Below are 16,494 nucleotides of genomic sequence, written 5' to 3'. Positions count from 1 at the left end.
TGGTAGAATTTAAACAAGACTGAAAGAGCTTCTGTTATCTGCAACCGGTGCAGCATCTTACCGAAACACGACAAAATAGCCTCAACTGAGCCAAAGAGGGACTGAACATGACCTTTCATTGTACACTGAGGCTGGTGGCATTTTATGGAGACATTTTAAAAGGTACATATGAGTATTTATTGCTGCAAACTGTATCGACTGTGGATTATGGTCTGTTTTTCATTCACCATGTCTATATTTGAAATGTGTCCCATGAAGCAGCCTTGGAGACATAAAGCTCTACTCCAAGTAGTAAAAAACTGAGCCAGGAACATTTGATGTCTGATGAATCAGGAACTTTTTCATGGTAAACTTCAAAGCCAGTCAACTTAGCCCGTGCGTACAAAATCGGCTGTGGCGTAACCTATAGCTTTGGCGTCACCATTTCATAAACTGCCTCACAGATATAAGTGAACAGAGTATATCAGTCCCATGCTGGAACGCAGCAGTGTTCTTTTAATTAGGAGTACACACAATGACAGGCGGACAGTACACAGATGAGAATACAAGAGCACTCAAACCTCTCTAGCTACATCTCTGATCAGAAAATCGAGGACCCACTTGGAGACAGCTCTCAAAGCTGACAGCTCAAGCCCCCCCCACCCCCCTCCAAGGAAGAAGAGCGCCGTGGTCTTGGGCGTCAAGCAGCCCACCGTCGTCTAATTTGTTCTGGGAAACTTTTTACCTTAAATTAACGATATAAAGTTAGTCATCCACAAGAACAAACAAGTGGTCTTGACAATATGAACGGCTGCAAAGGATGGCTGAAAATTGCTGAGGACCCCATTGCGAGCAAGCAAGTGCTCTCATCAGAAACTGAGTCATAAAGGACACAAAGTAAGTCTGCTATGAAAAAGGTTTTTTTTCTAATCAGATTTACAAAGTTTGATCCAATACTTGAAAAGCTTCCCTTGTCCCATGAGATGTCTCCACTCATCGGTGGTAAGGGAAGGTGGCCTTTCTGAATAATTTGATCAATACAAGATACCTTTTTTCTCCTTTCGATGTGATCTTGGGTTGGAGGGAAGCGTTAGTTGAGAATCGATTCCATGGTATACATAAGGCCATGGGAGAGTCCGGGCAGCACTGTGGAACGGGCAACCTTGTTGGTACAAACCACGGTCACCCATGTCAACCTAAAACGACCATGGCTTAGCCTTCCTTTTGGACATACTTTCAATAGAGCTGAATTAAAGTTCTGAATGTGCTACTTCCGAAGCCTGTTTTCATCTTTAATTTCCGAGTGCTGCTCCGCCTGCTATGGCTTGGATTCAGTTTGGAGCATCCGAGGCTTGTCGGTCATATGTGGTACAGTCACAAGCACTCTCGCTAGTCAGACAGACCTCATTAAGTGAAATGAAAGAAAATCATTTCACTTCTCGGGAACTCAGAGGAAGAACAAATTGAAGAGATCAGATTCCTGATATAATTACTCATATTTGAGATTCTTTCAGTATTTAGTAGTTTAGCCCCGTGCAGCTTACTGCTGTCTGAATGTGAAAATAAGAGATACAGAAATAATGTCTATGCGTTCAGATGCGGAGATAAAATGTTTTAAGCTGACCCTAAACATAATGTTCTTCTAAATGACAACTGAACATCTTTAAATAGCAATTTGCATACTGCGGTTTAATAAGAATGAGCTAACAGACTTCCTGTATTTCTTATCTCTTACAGTCTATTAAAAAAAGCTATTACTAGTGTCAATGCTTGTTTGCTAAGGGAATGTACTTAGGATCGAATTCTAACCGACATGAAGAGGCAAGCGAGCTGCATGGTCCAAAGGCATTGGGACTCCATCGCTGAGGTCAGCGGTGGCTACCACTAAGAACTTTATTTGTGAGGAACAGAGGATTAGGAGGAAGCATTGGCTGGAGACAGCCATCTAATCCCAAGGGACAAAGCAGTGAAGATCCATGGCTGTTGCAACTGCTGGGATAGGGTAGATCTTGGTAAATCACACCCAAAGAAGCACACTAGAGAGGGGGATCTGTGTGATGCCTTCTTCCAACTAAAAGAAAAGCTAAAAACAAAAGAAAAGGGAATTGAGGTTGGAATTACTCGGACACCACCACATGGACACGGAAAGGTGTGTGCTCTCGATTGCAGCCAAGAGTATTTCTCTGGTGGCAAATTAGGATGACAGTCTACTAAACTGAGGTGGCTTGAAGTAGAGGCAGATGGAATGGGGGCATGAGAGAGGCATGTTTTATTTCAATAATCTCATTTATTAAGCGCTTTGGCCTAGGCACACCACCAAGCAAGGTCAGAAAGTACAGTGTAGGACTTAACATAAGAGAATTATGGAGGAATGTTACAAGTTTACTATGTAGGTGGAAAAAAGTGAGGGGAGGATTCCTGCAAAGGGCATATTTTTGATACAGTATACAAAATGTAGAGAGTATGATATGAATGGGAGGAAGAGAGTGCCAGTTTGGAAAGTAAAGGGTTAAAAATAAATCCACATGGGATACAAGGAGCAGACGGCAGGGCCAACAATGTTTCTAAAGTTGACTGGAGTGATCAGGACGAAGTTGAATGAGGAAGGAAAACATGAAATAGACAATCTATGAGTGGCTTTAAAAGGCAACACAAAAAAGGCATTAACAGAAACGGAAGGGGAGCCATTAAATACAGAAATTGGGGACGCGGAAGGGCAATGGGAGTCTGAATAGAGAGCAAATAGAGGAAATAAAAATCAACTGAAAAGTAACCAAGAGTGCATTCTGGAAGCCCAGAAAGTAGCACAGAACTGTATTCAACATATGAAAAACATCCAAGGAGGATGAAAGTCTTACAAACACTGAAAATGATGAGGGAGCCAATCTGACAGCAGGGGTTCGACCAAAGGGATAGAGAGAACTATACGTAGCAGACCGAAGTTGGAAGCAGAAGAAAGAGCAGCATGTATTTTAGTTTTGGAAGGCTTAAGGTGCATGGAGGAAGAAGAAGCTAGGAGAAAAAAGATAGGAGTTATCTGTTGAAGCCAACTCGTACTAGAACCATGGAGGAGAAAGAGTTAGACCGTGGCATGGTCTCGAGAATAGGGGTGTGAAAGACCAAAGAAAGAGATGAATTGGAGTGCAGGGATGAGAACAAATAAAACAGAATGTGGACAAGCACAGAACCATAGAGGACCCTTTATTAGAGGGCATAAGGGGTTTTGGTCAAAGTTATGCAGTACAACCGATTAGAGAGAAGAAAGGGTAGTATCATCGGAGGACAGGGTTTGCAATCAAAATAAAGTAAGTAATATGATGATACAGAGATATACTGTGTCAAAAGATGCTGATAAGTATAGACGGAAAAGTGGGGCAAAAGGATACAAAGTGTGTCACATGAGTGAGAACAATAGATTCCAAAGAGTTAAAACTAGATTTATATGGTGGGTTTGGAGGCAAGAGAAACACTGAAAGTTGGTGTTAAACTACATGTACTAATTACATCTTTATCTTCCTTTCCCACTATATCTGTTTGCCATCTTGTCTGCTTCTCATCAATTTTCATCCTGTAATTTCTCATCTCCCTTTCTCCCGCCCTTTGACTTCACGACCAAAATGAATTCAATCCAAGGCTTTCCATCATTTTGATAATTACTACCCCGGTTTAAGCTTGCGCTTACTCCGTGCTTGCTTCCTTAAACTTCCAACGATCTCCACCGCCTCTACCAAATCTTACCCCACAGTGTAACATCTCACTTTTGTCTGGATTATTTCCTGATTTGTTCAAGAATGCGGTTTCTCTTCACTAATTCTAAAATGTCCACATCGTCCTATCAAAGTCTGGTCTGCCACGTGACCCTATTAATCAAAACTCCTGTGTTCTTTAGCATGATCCGCTACTCATTTCTTATTCCAGTGACTAGACGTCAAATACTGTGCTTCTCTTCTTGTTATGGTTTCTATCTTTTATTTTATTGTATTTACTTTCCATTTTAATCACTTTCTTTTCAGGTATCGGACTCGGCTTGTAACTATTCTTGGTCCTTTGCTGTGTAACTTTTCTTTCCTGTTCTTGATGTTTAACCAGGTTTTTCAGGCGTGCTTTAACATTCACTAACTAGTTGGAATGGCTATTTTGTGCTGCCGGCTTCAATGGTTCTTATGGACCAGGTTCTGATGCACCTTTGTGGAGTAGCAAGCCACCACCCTGTAAAGTTAAAATTATTTGATAATAACTGTATATGAGTTTTCTGGTGAATGATTTAGAGAAAATATATTTTATCTGGAGCAAAGAATAAGTGTTCGCTGTTCTCCAAGGGTGTAGCCAGAAAATGTAAATACCACCACTTTGAACCAAAGCTGTTATGGCTTCAAGCAAGCAAAGCATGTTCTTGTTAGTCTCACGAGAAGAGTTTGCTTGCCTATTTCATCTAAGCATCTATCCATTCATCCCTCCATCCACCAGCTGATATCCACCATTTTACCTTTACATTCTGCCAACCTTTCATCCATAATTCAGTCTGTCACCATTGCGTCTCTGTCCATCCATCCATTCATATCTAAAGCTATCCATCCATCCTCAAAACTATATATCCATCCTGTCACTCAGTTATCCATCCTTTCACTTATCCATCCAAACATCCATCCATCCTTTCACTCAGATGGATCACCTCCTGCCTCACGTCTGAACCCAAGGACATAACCTTCAGTGTCCCATAGGGATCAGCCCCACGCTCTTCAATGCATATATGACCCCGCTGGCCGACATCGTCAGATCCCCCAGTCTCAACATAATTTCCTACACAGATGACCAAACTCAGCCTCTCACCCACCGACGACCCACCACAAGAACCAATTTCCACAGTTGTAAGACAAGCATCGCCAAATGGATGGAGAACAACTGCCTGCAACTGAACACAGACAAGACAGAAGTACTGATTTGCAGCAACAACAGCAACACATGGAGTGACTTCTGGTGGCCATCAGACCTAGGACCCGCACAAACTCCCTCCGACCTCGCTGGAAGCTTAGGAATCATAATTGACAACAAGATCACCATGAAATCACAGATCAATGCCATCTCCTCCCCCTGCTTCCTCACTCCGCGCATGCTATGTAAGATTTTCAAGTGGCTACCCCTGCACACGAAACGCACCATGACACAGACCCTCATCACCAGCTGACTGGACTATGACAACACTCTCTACGTAGGGATCACTGCACACCTCCTACGGAGACTTCAGATCATACACCACACCACAGCCAACCTCATCCTTGACCTTCCCTGATGTACTCATCACACCCACCTCCAGGAACTGCACAAGGTCCCTGTACAGAAGAGGTGCCAATTCAAGCTCCTGACCCAGGGACACAAGGCTTTACACAACCAAGTACCTGCCTACATTAATCACCGCCTTAACTTGCACCAACAACCGAGAACACTACCCTTTGCTTCCCTTTCACTTGCCCACACTCCCCGCATCTACCAAAGCAGAAGTGGAGGTTGCGCTTTCCCCCACATCGCAGCGAAGACCTGGAACAGCCTACCCAACACAACTCTGGCACGTAACCTCACCTCCGGAATTCAGAACGGCCCACAAGACCTGGCTGTTTGAATGAGCCTCCGGGATCTGTTAGCGCTGGGATACCCTGTTGGATTGTTAGTCGTGCTTTATAAATCCTGATTGATTCATCGAGCCTTTCACTCTATCCATCCATTCTCCCTTTCACTCATGCATCCATCCTTTCACTAATCCATCCAACCTTCGACCCATCCATTCATCCATTTACCCTTTCACTCATCCATCCATTCTTTTACTCACTCATCCCTCCAGCCATTCACCCTTTCACTCATCCATCTGTCCAACCTTTCTTCCAACCATCCATCTGCCTTCTCTTTCACTCATCCATCCATCAATCCTTTCACTAATCCATCCTTTTGCTCATCCACCCATCTATAAGTTCACTCTATCCAATCATCCACTTACCCTTTCACTCAGCCATCTATCCTTTCTCTCATCAATCTAACCTGCGACCCATCCATCCACTCATCCATTTACTTTTCACTCATCTATCCATCCTTTCACCCACTCATCCATCCATCCGTTCACACTTTCACTCATCTAACCATCCTCCCTTTCACCCAGCCATCTATATACCGTCTCTTTCACTTATCCACCAATTCTTTCACTCATCTATCCATACTTCATGTCGGTTATCCATCCTTTCGCTCATTCATCCACACACCCTTTCACCCTGATAATCCATCGGTCCATCCAACCACTCTTTCACTCATCCATCCATCTTTTCACTCACTCATCTATCCATCCTTTCTCTCATCATCTTGCCCATCCACCCTTTTACTCTTCCAACCATTTCTTCACCCTGTCACTCATCCATCCATCAATCCTTTCACTCACCCATGCATTTATACATCCACCATTTCATCCTACAATCCTTTCACTCACCCCTCCCACCCTTTCACGTTAATTATGAACCTTGGTCTGTCAAGCTGCAGATAGGAGAGGTCCACCAAGAACCCCACTCCTCAATATAGCAGCTAAAGCGAGGGGTTGACGACACCCCTGCTGTTCTCTTAACCTGCCTCGTTACAGTAGCCAACACCATCTTCTTGGCAGTTAGACTGCAATTTATGAATTGGTCTTATGACTGTCCACTCCTTTCTCTATTACTGTCAAACTTTGAAGTGAAAAAATGTACTCGCCCATGCTTTAACCACACCTTTGCTGTCTGTAGAGCCAATGGAGGTGCTTCTCCATTAATCTTAACATGAAAGTACAAGTGCACATATGTACCTGCACAGAATGCCCTTCAGATGGTAAGGGAGGCATAACAAGGAGGGTGAAGCAAGAACAGCTTACCAGTCATTGTGTTACTCTTCTAGGAGTGTCCACATAAAAGGGAAGGAAGCTGTGGATTGCAGATGAGATAATATGTTCTTTATAAATGTAAATGTCCAGTATTTGTAAAGCGTGAACAATTACCCAAGGGTGTCAAGGCGCTGGGGGCCGTCGGGGAGATTAAGCGAGCTATTGCCCAGAGCCACATGGTGCTGGGCTGATTTGCCGCCGGGGATCAAACCGTGAGTCCCCGGGTTCTGAAGTCAGCCACCCTGGCCGCTGTACCACACCTCTTCCCTTTGAAGATGTACATTATCAACTTTTAGGAAATGGGGAAGGAGGGAACTTGTCACGTCTGTGGCGGGATGGAGTTCCAGATCTTGGATGCACAGCAGAAGAGTGCTTGACTTCCAATCTTCTCAATTATATATTTCTTAATCTCTAGCCTAAAATTGTCCCTGCTGTAGGCGTTGCATAGGCCAAAGGGCTCACTGATATTTTGTGCCAAAGCAAGATAAAAGCCCTAAATGGGATTATGGGACATGTGTAAAAATGCACTACGAAACCTAAGGGGCTATAATATGTAAATTCCACTAGCGCCAGATAGATATCCTATATTACCTATTGGGGGTCGCCACTAAGTACTTTTCCAAAGAAAAAGCTTTTGTGTGTTGCTAATAACTATTTAGAATACAATTCACTCAACAGAGAAGAAAGCTCATTTCAACCTGTAATGTTGCCAATCAATAGCGATTTATTTGTTCAATTTGACGTTATTATTTTAAACACAATTTTTACATTTTATATACAAATACTACACCAATATCCTATGTAACAAAAATCATTCATACTAGTCAGTCATGTCACAGTCATTCAACAGCAGACGTCCATATATACACAAATCTGGCAAATTAAACTTTTGTGGAAATACCAGAACAAAGATTGTGAGTGGAGGGAAGGAAAATTAAAGAAAAATGAAGAAAAAGACAAAGGTTGCTCAGACAATCAGCGCTTGCCGTACAATGTACTATACATATATACACATGGAATTAAATCACAATCAACTTAGATTGATAAAGCACAATATGTATAAACCAATTGAGACACGGGGTTTCTCAATTTTTAGATTTAGTGAGAGCAACACTCTGTACAAGGGCCAACGCGTTTCGAGTCCCAATCAGAAGTTGGAGGGGGGACTCTCATCAGGACCGATAAAGTATCTGGAAAAAGAGAGAAATATCTCTGAGTGAAAAAATTCAAACGGGGGCCTATATGGCACTCAAGAGTGAACAACCATTCCCTCGAACAGCTTACCCCACTGGTCTACAAGGCCACTTGTAGGGTGTAGAGTTGTATAAAGTCTATAGTAACAATGCGTTGCGGGTAGCGTTCTGTCTTTGGCAGGGCACCTTTCTGATGGTGAAGACACACTAGAAAGTAAGAAAGTTGGACATTATCTATCGTTGGCAATGCTGAATGACCTAAGTGCACAAGGCACCTTGCACTGTGTCTTACCTAGCTCGCTCCGGGGATCCAATTGGGCCCACTGGTGGCTGGATTAAAATTTCACAGCTTGGCAAACGGATGAAGTCGAGGATTTACACCTATAAAAGATGAAGGATGTCTCAAAGATTGATAGCGCTATTTGTCCTCGAATAGTGGTCTCGTGAGTCAGAGTAATTACCTGCGGCAGCAGCACATTCACTTGGTCAGAAGGAGTTTACGGGTGGGGGTTCAATTAGACCCACTGATGGCTGGTTTTGTATTTCACAGCTTTTCAAACGGAAGTGATGGAGAATTAACACCTATAAAAGATGAGGGATTTATCAAAAACTGATAGCGCTATTTGACCTCGAATAGTGGTCTCGTGAGTCCAAGTAATTACCTGCAGCAGCAGCTAGTGCACTTGGAACGTGACAGGAGCTTCGTCCGTTCGATTGCCTCCTGCAAAAGGAGCATCAGCGTTAGTGACAGAGTGCTGGTAAACGGGGGTGGCCAAGCCCAGGGACCTCCGTAAAAAAGCTTACCTAGTGTGGATCTTTCACAGGTCGCCCGTCTCGGCGTCTACGCAGCACTGATTTTTCGCGCATGCGCAGGGAAGCAGGAACACTCTGCTTAAGACGTCGAGCTCGCGGGAGACACTACTCTCCCGCGCATGTGCATTGCGGTTTTAAAACTATGTGTGGACCGAGTCCTCGACCCAATTAGTATTAGAAGGAACACCCTACTCACCGCAAAAGGGGGGCGGACAGGGGCTGTCACTACTGTTTGGATAAAGCAGGGGGGTGGAATGTGAATTACAGTTTATAGATTTCTGACAGTTCATTCAGGCCAGTGACGGCTGTGTTAAATTTCACAATGAGGAGCGCTTCCCTTTTGGAGAGCCTGGCATCCCAGTCTCCTCCTCGGGGATCACGCTCAACCTTGGAAATAATCGTCCATTTTAAATCCTTAATTTGATGAGACATTCTGTCACAATGGTTGACCAGTGGTGCTGTCTCAACCCGATTTCTGAGTCTGGATTTATGTTGGGAAATTCTTTGGCGGGCTTCCTGATTGGTCTTGCCAATGTACAGGAGTCCGCAGGGGCACATAACTCCGTACACTACAAATCTTGATTTGCAATTAGTGTGTGTATCGTGTTTCCACGATATACCCCTATGCTGAAACAGAGAGCCCTCTATTGTGGACTCGCAGCACAAACAGGTACCACATTTGTGATGCCCTGTGATGGGATTTAGACCCATCATTTGCCTGATGGTGGGAGGTTCCTCCTTTGGAATAGCTGCTCTCACTACAAAATTGGCTATGCTTTTGTCTTTTTTGAACGCAAACAGTGGGGGTCCAATAAGGCCTTCTTCTAGATTTTTCACAAGATGCCAATTTTGTTTTATCACTTTTTTTAGTTGGTTGGCATTGGGACAGTATGTGGTGACACATACCTGACGTTTGAGTTGTGGTTTATTACGACGTTCCAAGAGGGTCTCCCTTGGAGTCCAACGTGCCCTTTTCATACAATTTGACACCAGCTTTTTCGGGTAACCGCGCCAACGGACCGGAACAAAGCCCTTCTATTCTCAAGCAATCACCCGAGGAGCTTGCGTGAGAATTTACCGCTAGGACAATTTCTGCGCATCCGAAGAAATTGTTCTACAAATGAAGACTATAGGCATCATGCTAAGAATCTAATAACAAAGCTATGTGATCGCGGTTACCCGAAAAAGCTGGTGTCAAATTGTATGAAAAGGGCACGTTGGACTCCAAGGGAGACCCTCTTGGAACGTCGTAATAAACCACAACTCAAACGTCAGGTATGTGTCACCACATACTGTCCCAATGCCAACCAACTAAAAAAAGTGATAAAACAAAATTGGCATCTTGTGAAAAATCTAGAAGAAGGCCTTATTGAACCCCCACTGTTTGCGTTCAAAAAAGACAAAAGCATAGCCAATTTTGTAGTGAGAGCAGCTATTCCAAAGGAGGAACCTCCCACCATCAGGCAAATGATGGGTCTAAATCCCATCACAGGGCATCACAAATGTGGTACCTGTTTGTGCTGCGAGTCCACAATAGAGGGCTCTCTGTTTCAGCATAGGGGTATATCGTGGAAACACGATACACACACTAATTGCAAATCAAGATTTGTAGTGTACGGAGTTATGTGCCCCTGCGGACTCCTGTACATTGGCAAGACCAATCAGGAAGCCCGCCAAAGAATTTCCCAACATAAATCCAGACTCAGAAATCGGGTTGAGACAGCACCACTGGTCAACCATTGGAACAGAATGTCTCATCAAATTAAGGATTTAAAATGGACGATTATTTCCAAGGTTGAGCGTGATCCCCGAGGAGGAGACTGGGATGCCAGGCTCTCCAAAAGGGAAGCGCTCCTCATTGTGAAATTTAACACGGCCGTCACTGGCCTGAATGAACTGTCAGAAATCTATAAACTGTAATTCACATTCCACCCCCCTGCTTTGTCCAAACAGTAGTGACAGCCCCTGTCCGCCCCCCTTTTGCGGTGAGTAGGGTGTTCCTTCTAATACTAATTGGGTCGAGGACTCGGTCCACACATAGTTTTAAAACCGCAATGCACATGCGCGGGAGAGTAGTGTCTCCCGCGAGCTCGACGTCTTAAGCAGAGTGTTCCTGCTTCCCTGCGCATGCGCGAAAAATCAGTGCTGCGTAGACGCCGAGACGGGCGACCTGTGAAAGATCCACACTAGGTAAGCTTTTTTACGGAGGTCCCAGGGCTTGGCCACCCCCGTTTACCAGCACTCTGTCACTAACGCTGATGCTCCTTTTGCAGGAGGCAATCGAACGGACGAAGCTCCTGTCACGTTCCAAGTGCACTAGCTGCTGCTGCAGGTAATTACTTGGACTCACGAGACCACTATTCGAGGTCAAATAGCGCTATCAGTTTTTGATAAATCCCTCATCTTTTATAGGTGTTAATTCTCCATCACTTCCGTTTGAAAAGCTGTGAAATACAAAACCAGCCATCAGTGGGTCTAATTGAACCCCCACCCGTAAACTCCTTCTGACCAAGTGAATGTGCTGCTGCCGCAGGTAATTACTCTGACTCACGAGACCACTATTCGAGGACAAATAGCGCTATCAATCTTTGAGACATCCTTCATCTTTTATAGGTGTAAATCCTCGACTTCATCCGTTTGCCAAGCTGTGAAATTTTAATCCAGCCACCAGTGGGCCCAATTGGATCCCCGGAGCGAGCTAGGTAAGACACAGTGCAAGGTGCCTTGTGCACTTAGGTCATTCAGCATTGCCAACGATAGATAATGTCCAACTTTCTTACTTTCTAGTGTGTCTTCACCATCAGAAAGGTGCCCTGCCAAAGACAGAACGCTACCCGCTACGCATTGTTACTATAGACTTTATACAACTCTACACCCTACAAGTGGCCTTGTAGACCAGTGGGGTAAGCTGTTCGAGGGAATGGTTGTTCACTCTTGAGTGCCATATAGGCCCCCGTTTGAATTTTTTCACTCAGAGATATTTCTCTCTTTTTCCAGATACTTTATCGGTCCTGATGAGAGTCCCCCCTCCAACTTCTGATTGGGACTCGAAACGCGTTGGCCCTTGTACAGAGTGTTGCTCTCACTAAATCTAAAAATTGAGAAACCCCGTGTCTCAATTGGTTTATACATATTGTGCTTTATCAATCTAAGTTGATTGTGATTTAATTCCATGTGTATATATGTATAGTACATTGTACGGCAAGCGCTGATTGTCTGAGCAACCTTTGTCTTTTTCTTCATTTTTCTTTAATTTTCCTTCCCTCCACTCACAATCTTTGTTCTGGTATTTCCACAAAAGTTTAATTTGCCAGATTTGTGAATATATGGACGTCTGCTGTTGAATGACTGTGACATGACTGACTAGTATGAATGATTTTTGTTACATAGGATATTGGTGTAGTATTTGTATATAAAATGTAAAAATTGTGTTTAAAATAATAACGTCAAATTGAACAAATAAATCGCTATTGATTGGCAACATTACAGGTTGAAATGAGCTTTCTTCTCTGTTGAGTGAATTGTATTCTAAATTGTGGTATCAGTTCAGGCACGTTCTTTTGTTATAGGTTATAGGTGCTCAGCCTAACTGATTAGAGCCAACTCTTTATTGTTCATGCTAATAACTATGGCACCGTTTGACGAATTTCCACTTTCCAAAAAGGTGCTACTTTTTGACTAGTTTGCGCATGGTAAGTTTCAGGGTGATCCGTCACTCGGGGCTGAGAAAAAAGAAGGGTTATTTGAGATGTCATAAATGTTGTCATAGAACATGTCATATGAGCAGGGCATGTCGGCGGCACAAGTTATTGCTAGATCTGCTAACTATAACTGGTGGATTTCTGTGGTGTTTCTTTGTTGAAAACATTAATGTGGTCCCTGACAAATTCATCTAACTGGAACGTTACTGTAACCTTTGTTTTTTTCAGTGAATCTAGATAGATATTTGGATTATCGATAGGTAGAATTGGGCAATAGGTTTACAATCTAACCCCTGCTTTCTTGATAATAACCTTCAAGAAATAAGGCCATAGAGATGCTCCGAGCAGAATGTCCAATATAATGTTCATGCCATCAACATTTGTTAACTTAATCTATGCAATCACTAGCATTTACAAAAACACATGTGACAAATTAATGTTTCTAATCAGTGGTCATTTGGAGTTAAAAATTACAGGATGTAAAAGCATATATATTATTGACTTACTCTTTATCCTATATTTTTCCAATTACCACAAGCTAACGACTTTAATTACAGAAAAACTTGAATGCTTTTTTGCAAAGACATTAATTAAGCATATACGTATCACAATATTTTCTATTTAAAATGCACCTATAACCATCAGCCGGCCTCCAGATGGAGAGGTGAGATTTCATTGATCGCCCGGTGAGAAGGCGATGTTTCATTAATGGCGGCGCAACCCCGGCCCACCGCAGCGCGAAGAGTCAATGGGAAAAGCCGCAACAGCACGCGGGATCCTGGGTGCAGGCAGCTGGCGGCCAAGAGCCAATTAACCTGGTGAACCTTAATGCAGGCGCACAAATCCCGCCAATTTATACATGTAATTACTGACTGCAGCAGAGCCCTCCCAAATATTTCATCTGGGACTTGGCCACAAGCATTGTGGTGCAGTGTGGACATGCAAGAATTGTACATGCAAGCATTGTGGTGCAGTGTGGACATGCAAGCATGGTGGTGCAGTGTGGACATGCAAGCATTGTGGTGCAGTGTGGACATGCAAGCATGGTGGTGCAGTGTGGACATGCAAGCATTGTTGTGCAGTGTGGATATACAAGCATTGTGGTGCAGCGTGGACAGACAAGCACTGTGGTGCAGTGTGGACATGCAAGCACTGTGGTGCAGTGTGGACATGCAGAACAAGTTACTTACCTTCGGTAACGCTTTTTCTGGTAGATACAATATCTGCCTGTGGATTCCTCACCTTGTGAATATCCCCTTGCGTCAGCAACGTTCGGAAATTTTCTTCGTAGCATGCCGACGACGTCACAGGAGTACGACCTCGCGCGTGACTCTGCCTGACGTCACCGACCCCTTATCAGGCCCACGCCGGCGTGATGATGTCAGTTCCGCCCTTTTTTCCATGCCTTCGAGGCACACGGACGGACCAACGATAGCAAATATGCAAATATACAACGTACCCAGTACACATAAATCAAAATCAATACAATAGCATAAACCATATATACAGAAAGACCAGGTATAGCAGAGTGGACAACGGGGAGGCGGGTGGGCATGTGAGGAATCCACAGGCAGATATTGTATCTACCAGAAAAAGCGTTACCGAAGGTAAGTAACTTGTTCTTCTGATAGATACATCTGCCGTGTGGATTCCTCACCTTGTGAATAGAGTCCCACAGCAGTCCCCACTCCTGGAGGAGGGTGCCCACTCTGCTGTACCAGAAAATCTTGGAGGACAGAGCGCGCGAAGTGGCCGTCCCTCCTCACCTCGGTATCCAAGCAGTAGTGCTTCGCGAAAGTGTGGAGGGAGGTCCAAGTCGCGGCTCTGCAAATGTCCTCAACAGGTACACCTCTAGACAAAGCAGATGTTGCAGACTTTGCTCTAGTTGAATGTGCTCTAATACCCTCAGGAGGGTCCTTACCCGCAAGGGAGTAGCAGATCTTGATGCACAGGATTATCCACCTGGAAAGTGTGCGCTTGTGCACCGCTCTGCCCTTCCGACAGCCAGCAAAACCAACAAACAGCTGGTCGTCCACTCGGAAGTCTTTAGTCCTGTCCAGATAGAAAGACACCGCCCTCTTAGGGTCCAGATGATGCAGTCTCTCTTCCTCCTTAGAAGGGTGAGGGGGAGGATAGAAGGTAGGAAGGGTAATGGACTATCCAAGATGGAAGGGAGTAACCACCTTAGGCAGAAAAGCAGCCCTGGTCCTGAGAACCATCCTTTCAGCATGAATTGTCAGGAACAGGGGCTTGGAACTAAGAGCCTGAAGCTCACTTACCCTCCTTGCCGAGGTGATTGCAACGAGGAAGATCGTTTTAAAAGAAAGAAGCCTCAATGGACACTTGTGCAAGGGTTCAAAGGGAGAACCCATTAAAAAGGTCAGCACAAGATTCAAATCCCAATGAGGAACAACAAAAGGAGTAGGAGGGAACATATTCGTTAGACCTCTCAAGAACCTTAAAACCACCGGAGATTTAAAAAGAGAGGGCTGATCCGGCAAACAGAGAAATGCCGATAAGGCCGAAAGATACCCCTTGACCGTGGCCACAGCAAAACCTTGCTGCGCCAGAGAAAGAGCAAATTGTAAAATGTCAGATAAATGAGCCTTCAAAAGGTCAACATCCTTCTCCCTGCACCAAGAAACAAATTTAGACCACCTATAGGAATAAATGGACTTAGTGGAGTCACGCCTGGCAGAAAGAATGACATCCACCACATCGTGAGGGAGAGAAAAAAAACTCAAGTTGCCCCGTTCAATCTCCAGGCATGAAGGTGCAATGTCTGGAGGTGGGGGTGTAGAACCTGCCCCTCCATCTGAGAGAGGAGGTCTGCCCTGTGAGGGAGACGGAGCGGCGGGTGAGAGGAGAGGTGGAGAAGGTCTGTGTACCACACCCTTCTTGGCCAATCCGGGGCGATCAATATGACTTGGGCCCGGTCTTGGCGAATCTTCCTCAGAACCCGAGGAATCAAGGGTATGAGAGGAAACGCGTAAAGGAGTTGATTTCCCCAACTCAACTGAAACGTGTCCCCCAAGGCTCCTTGCAACGGATACTGGAGACTGCAGAATGACGGGCAGTGAGCATTCTCGCGAGTGGCGAACAGGTCCACCCGAGGAGTCCCCCACATCTGAAAGATGTCGTGAACCACCTCCGGGTGAAGCCTCCACTCGTGGTCGGCAGAGAACTGCCGACTGAGACTGTCCGCACGAACGTTCAGAACCCCGGCCAGATGATTTGCCATCAGACAAATCTGATGGTCCTGAACCCAGGACCAGAGACGCAGAGCCTCTCTGCAGAGACACTGTGACCCCACTCCTCCCTGCTTGTTGATGTACCACATCGCGATCGTGTTGTCCGTCAGGACTTGAACCGACCGACCGCAAAGGGAAGGAGGAAGGCCTTGAGTGCCAAACGTATCGCCCGCAATTCTAGAAGGTTGATGTGAAGCAACCTTTCTTCTGGAGACCAAAGGCCCTTGACCTCCAGGTCCCCCAGATGAGCACCCCACCCGAGAGTGGATGCATCGGTTATCACTGTGGCCACTGATGGAGGCAGTTGAAAAGGCTTTCCTTGAGACAGATTGCCTTCCACGCCTCACCAAGACAGATCCGCTGCAGCTTCTCTGGAGATCCTCACTGACTCCCTGAGATCTCCGTTGTGTTGATACCACTGCCTGCGGAGGCACCACTGGAGTGCCCTCATGTGCCAGCGTGCATGACTGACCAACAGAATGCAAGAAGCCATCAGACCGAGCAGACGAAGGACCTTCAGGACTGGAACAACCGCTCCATTGTAGAATAAAGGAATCATCTCCTGAATGTCGTGAATCCTTTGAGGTGGAGGGAATGCACGACATACAGTAGTGTCCAGTACCGCACCTATGAACAGGTTGCGCTGGGAGGGCACCAGGTGAGAC

At 45.0% G+C, this 16,494-nt stretch overlaps 1 protein-coding gene across 1 annotated transcript in view; it reads right to left on the bottom strand.

The window, feature by feature from the left end:
- ELP3 (elongator acetyltransferase complex subunit 3) overlaps positions 1–16,494 on the bottom strand; it is a 731,849-nt gene that overhangs the window by 87,670 nt on the left and 627,685 nt on the right. The gene's annotated exons all lie outside the window — the stretch shown is intronic.

The sequence above is a fragment of the Lissotriton helveticus genome, chromosome 6 (assembly GCF_964261635.1).
Source record: "Lissotriton helveticus chromosome 6, aLisHel1.1, whole genome shotgun sequence".
Classification (NCBI taxonomy): domain Eukaryota; kingdom Metazoa; phylum Chordata; class Amphibia; order Caudata; family Salamandridae; genus Lissotriton; species Lissotriton helveticus.
This window is presented reverse-complemented; position numbering and strand designations above follow the sequence as displayed.